Below are 6,172 nucleotides of genomic sequence, written 5' to 3' on the forward strand. Positions count from 1 at the left end.
GATCAATATGGCATTTTCAAAGCTTGGATGTTAGGTAATGAAAGATTTGGATAACAAAGGAATCAATGTTTCAGGGTTACCAGGAATTGGTCTTTCAAATCATAAGGTACAATGGTTTGAGTATATAAGTAATTCGGTTCAGTGTTTGGTATTTAGTTTGTATGTATTTGTAGAGTAGTATCGTATATCTGTGGTTCGTATTTGGGTGTACAACAATCAACGGTTTAGAAAGAATAAGGTTTACGGCTCAAGATCAATAACTGGAATCAGGGTTTTGGGTTCAGTGCTTCAAAGAACTTGCAATATCAAACAGGACTATCAATCCACTATAATATATCTTGAGAAAGTTCAGAACATTTGCCTGGTATTAGCTTGTTATACTTCTTTAACTTTCAATCACAACCATTTACTCCTCGACTATCTGTTTCCCTTTCCTACGCCTTGCCTCTTCTGCTCACATATTATAAGCATCTATCAATATTCAACTCATACGATCCTATTCGACATATACTTCTATCTACCCTTCGTTTCACCCAAATCTGATTAACGGATCGAAAGTTATACTATAAACAAGTAAATATCGAATATATATACCGACAGTCAACCAACAAGTCACGTATAACACATAACACGTTAAACAATCAGTAATATATCATTTATAATGGAGTCTCGGGTCATAAACAGGCTTTCGGGTATTTAAAATGATTTTTAAAATATTTTTCGGAATTAAAACGGGTCATTGGATCAATTTCGGAGTAATAAACAGGGTTCGGCTGGCCAAATCTGGCTTCAAAACAATTTTATAATAATTATCGAGCCTTGAAAATAATTTAAAATAATATTTTAAAGCTCGAAACTATTTTTCAGAATTTTTAAATCATTTTTAAATAATTAAATCTAATTAAATAATTAATTAAATCAATTAATAGTTAATTAAATCAATTAATCAATTAATTTTCGAATTAATTGACCAATTAATCAATTAATTACTAACTGAAATTAATTAACTAATTAATTCAGATTTATTTTTGAATTAAAAATAATTTTTGGAATTAAAATAATGATTTTTAGAATTTTCAGAAATTAAAAAGGAATTTTTATAATTAAAATAAATAGAAAATATGATTTTTGAATATTTTTAAAACAGGAATCCTATTTTTGCAAATTCTAGAAACCTGGGGGACTAAACTTCATCACCTACAAAAGTACAGGGACTAAACTGCAATTTTGCAGTCCAGTCGCTGGAAAATACAGGGGTGGCCGGAGAACACGATTCCGGCATCCTCACCCCACCATCTGCTCCAGATATAATCTACAGATAACCAGGAACACAACCATGCAATCAAATCACATCAATAATCCATATCCTGGCCGGAAAAGGGCCAAGAACATCACCGGTTTCCGGTGAACCGACAGAAACTTCAAAATACAACTCTCTTCGATTCAGACATCCTCTGTTAACGAGCTATATACCAATCGATTGCAAATTTCATAAGGAACAGAACCCACTATAAATCAATAGCTAATAACCCCTAAATCAAAAGGCCCCAAATTTCAATTGAAAACATTCATACGGGTTATAAACCCTAATTTCAAAATTCGAAGATTAAACTCAATTTTGAACATGTTATTGAACTCCAAATCAGTCTTATGACATATGAAAATCATCAGGAAAACAAGCTCTACAACATGCAATCATCCAAACAATCATCCGAACAAAAATTCATATTTTTAATTAAAATAATTCGAAAATAAATAAAAATATAGAAAAATAAACCTTAATTTATGCAGTTCTGAAACTTGAAGAAACTGAAAGAACACCTCAAAAACTCTGTTTTGGTTACTCTAGCGTTCCAATCGGACTTCACTAACACCTTCAATTTGTTGTTTGATTTTCAGAAGATTATATGAATATAAGTATTTTCTCTAGAAAATTATATAATTACTGACTGTAAATGATTTTTGATACGGAATAAAATACGGTAAAGGCTATTTATATTTACGGAAAATTAGTATCCCGTTGGATCATTCCAGATACAAAATGGTACATTTATTTATAAAAACTGATCCAAACGGTACCGGTTTTTGGGATAATTATCCAAACTAGTACAATTTGTATTGCGGTCTTGGTCTCAGCGCCTGGTTACACGTATTACGAGGTGATAATTGTGATAGTTTAATAAAAAGATCCCGTTTATAGAAAATACCAATTTTATTGATTTACCGAAACGAATAATGTATCGAAACTGTTGCGCCGGGACCCGCGCAAGACGTACGCCGGGTCGAAAAAGTTGAAACATGGAAAATGCTCGGAATATTGCAATTAGGTTAGGAAGGAGTTCTCGGAAGAGTTTCGGGTTATAAAAACGTAAAAACGGATGACGTCGGTTGGTTCCCGATTATATAAAATAGTTTTTTTTAAATACTCGGAAAAAGATTTTATAAAATCCATATATTTCCTATAAAATCATAAATCATCATAAAAATAATTAGGAAGATATGATAATTATCTATATTTTATTTTGGACATATAAAAATTAAATACTCAATTAATATTATTTTTAAACATCCAAACACATTTAACACTTAACAAATAATTCACAGAATAGATACTTAACACATATAATAATTATATATTAGCAAAATAATTACACGACATATCTCAGATATCACACTAATGCGGCCTGGGTGATGACCGGTGGGGGATTCATCCATCTACTAGTAGAAAAGGTTACTTATTGGTATATTTGCCAAATCAACAAGATATCAGGTTCATGCCAAAATTCTCTTCTTTCCAAATTCATTGGATATGACAACTGTGTTTATACTTGTCATGACAGAGGTTTTCTGGGAATGTATGAGATATATATATATATAGGTGTATATATATATCGGGACTTAATGAATTATCTCGTAACTTCATCTCTTTTGAATGATATTTCAAAGATTGAATTTATTCAAGTCTTATCTTGTAGTCTCGTCTATGTGATGAACTTTTGAAACTGATTATACCTTGAACAATGGTAGTTCAAGTAGTATTCGGAAAAGATATAAGTATATTGGAGTATCTTGTAACTTCATCTTTTTAACTTATATCTAGTAAATGATTATCTTATGTATGACAAAGATTTTCAAAAAAATGTTGAGACAAGGTTAGATATATAAAATCACCTTGCAACGATATTTTTATACAGTTATAGACTGGAACTCTGTGTATATTATGCATGGAAGATTATTTCCAAAATTTTGAAAAGTATATATACATATATACTGAATATTTTACGACTTGGTCGCGTTAAGATATCAAACTTGGTTCATATTTGCTTGAGCAAGACTTTCATGAGTACTATGAGAATGCTCATACATTATAAATCATTATACATATTATTTTGGTGGGCTTGTTGCTCACCCTTGCTTTCTTCTTTCATCACACAACAACAAATAGACAAGATGAACAGGACCAAGCTCCCAATTCGTGAGCGGATAGGAAATGTTCCGCAGTTTCCTGTAGGCATTGATGCCGCTGTAGATGAGGTAGGAACTACCAATAGGCTAGGTTTTTAACTGTTGATGTACCAGACTTATGTATATTATGAATTGTAATAATGGCAAAGAATATGTAAATTTATTCAGAAAACCTTTTGAGGTGTAATGACTTATAATTGTGGAATAAAATGACTTGTGTTATTTTTGGATATTCATCTCTGAGACTATAACTTGTGGTTTGGGTGTATATTGTGGGGTCACAGTACACAGTAGTTGGTTGATTATTAAGATTAAGTATTATTAAGGGAAATGGAACTCGTGACAACCCGGATCCCCGACCCCGGATTTGGAGGTGTTACACTCCTCCTCCTCCTCCTCCTCATCCTCCTCCTCCTCCTCCTCAAAGTGTTCGGATTCGAACACTTTGATTTTCCCCGAAATCTTCTATATTCTTCTTCTTCTTCTTCTTCTTCTTCTTCTTCTTCTTCTTCTTGTGCTGATGATGCTGATTAAGGAAAATTATCAAACCACACTATATAGGAGTACTGTTATGGAAATTATGAGATCGTATTAGTATTCCATAAAGTAAATTAGTGTATGTAAAGGTCGTCAGAATTCGGATTCGAACACTTTGATTTTCCCCGAATCTTCTATATTCTTCTTCTTCCTTCTTCTTCTTCTTCTTCTTCTTCCTCTATCTCTTCTTCGTCCTTCTTCTTCTTCTTCTTCCTTGTGCTGAGTGATGCCTGGATTAAGGAAAAATTATCAAAACCACACTATATAGAGTACTGTTATGGAAATTAATGAGATCGTATTAGTATTCCATAAAGTAAATGAGTGTATGTACAGGTCGTCAGAATTCGGATTCGAAACTTTTGATTTTCCCCAAATCTCTATATTCTCTTCTTCTTCTTCTTCTTCGTTTCTTCGTTCTACTCTTCTCTTCTTCTTCCTTCCTTCTTCTTCTTCCTTCTGCTTTCTCTTTCTTCTTCTTCTTCTTCTTCCTTCTTCATCTTCGTCATTCCTTCTTCATTCCTCTTCATCTTCTGCTGTCTTCTTCTTCTTCTTCTTCCGTTCTTCTTCTTCTTCCTCTTCCATTTTCTTCCTCTTCTTATTCTTCGTCCCTTCTTCTTCTTTCTTTCTTCTTCTTTTCTTTTCTTCTTCTTCTTCTTCTTCTCTTCGTCTTCTTCTTCTTCTTCTTCTTCTTCTTCTTCTTCTTTCTTCTCTTTTCTTCTTCTTCTTCTTCTTCTCTTCTTCTTCTTCTTCTTCTTCTTCTTCTTCTTCTCTCTTCTTCTTCTTCTTCTTCTTATTCTTCTTCTTCTTCTTCTTCTTTTCTTATTATATCAGTAACATATTGTATACATAATTTATTATATCATCTTGTAACAATAGTTTTTTATAGTAATTTTTTCTTTATTATCTCTTTCCTCTGTCCATCGATGATTATCTCTAGAAAATCGCAATATCTTTTTTTTTGCACTGCATGTTTAGTTACTAATGTGTGTGATTTGGTTTTCTTATTCACGTATTTGATTTGTTTTATATGAATACTCATACTTTTGATTGTATTTTTGTAGATGATTATCAATGATTGATTCTGTTTGCAGAAGACAAGATTATCAATATTTGCTTCTATTCAATTGGAATCACTTATTTATTTAAATGACTCAAAAGTATGAATGTGTTTAAATACTAGTTTTTGTGATAGCACTAGGTGACTGTATTTTGCTTATATCTCGAATTTTGTATATATATTATATTTCGTTAATCTTTTGCAAACATCTTGAATACATAAGCAGGTGATCTTTTTAGTCTTATCATGATTCAAATATTTTAATTTTCAAGTTGTTGTTAGGACTTAAGTGTTGCGTGCACTCCAACTATTTGATGTTAGTGCTAAAAGATAATTTGTTGATTGTTGGTGTTGTTCACTTGCATGTGATGGTAGTAAAAAGAAAGATAGGAAGTGGAATAAGAGATCTCGACTCTATTGTATGAAGTATTAATCCTGCTAAATTATTTTGTGGAGCAGAGTGTATATGAAAATTTTCAAAACTTCATCATGTTGTTACAGTGAAAACCAGAAATATTTTAAAAATGGGAAGCCAGGAAGGATGATATTCATATGGAAAGTTTAGTTTATTCCCATGGTTTTTAGTTTCACATACCAATATATAATAAACAATAGGTATCATTGATTTTAATCCTATGTATTGTTTTATTTAAAACTTAAATAACTATTTCAACTCATCGTTTTTTATATTTTATGAATCATTAAGACTGTTGAAAAGAATACGTGAGATTCAGCTAATTTAGAATATTTTACATATTATTTTCACTTAACAAATTTCATCAAAAGTAAAATATACTATACTAATAATAATAATAATAATAATAATAATTACAATACTATAATATATTTCTTAGTATTTTATTAAAATTATTATTAAATTGACATATTCACAAAAATCGTTAAATCATATTTCTCATTACAGATAAGACACAACATTCCTCATCAAGTAAAAAATTATAAATAAATGTGGGATATCAAAGCTACGTAGTAATTTCCGTGATATAATTAGATCCGGTAAATTATGAGAACCATTTCAAATCATCGTTCAGTAGGACTTAAATATATTATTTAAATTAATTAAAACATTGTAATGTATTACACAAATTTATGTTT

This window comes from Apium graveolens, chromosome 11, assembly GCF_009905375.1.
Source record: "Apium graveolens cultivar Ventura chromosome 11, ASM990537v1, whole genome shotgun sequence".
Lineage (NCBI taxonomy): Eukaryota > Viridiplantae > Streptophyta > Magnoliopsida > Apiales > Apiaceae > Apium > Apium graveolens.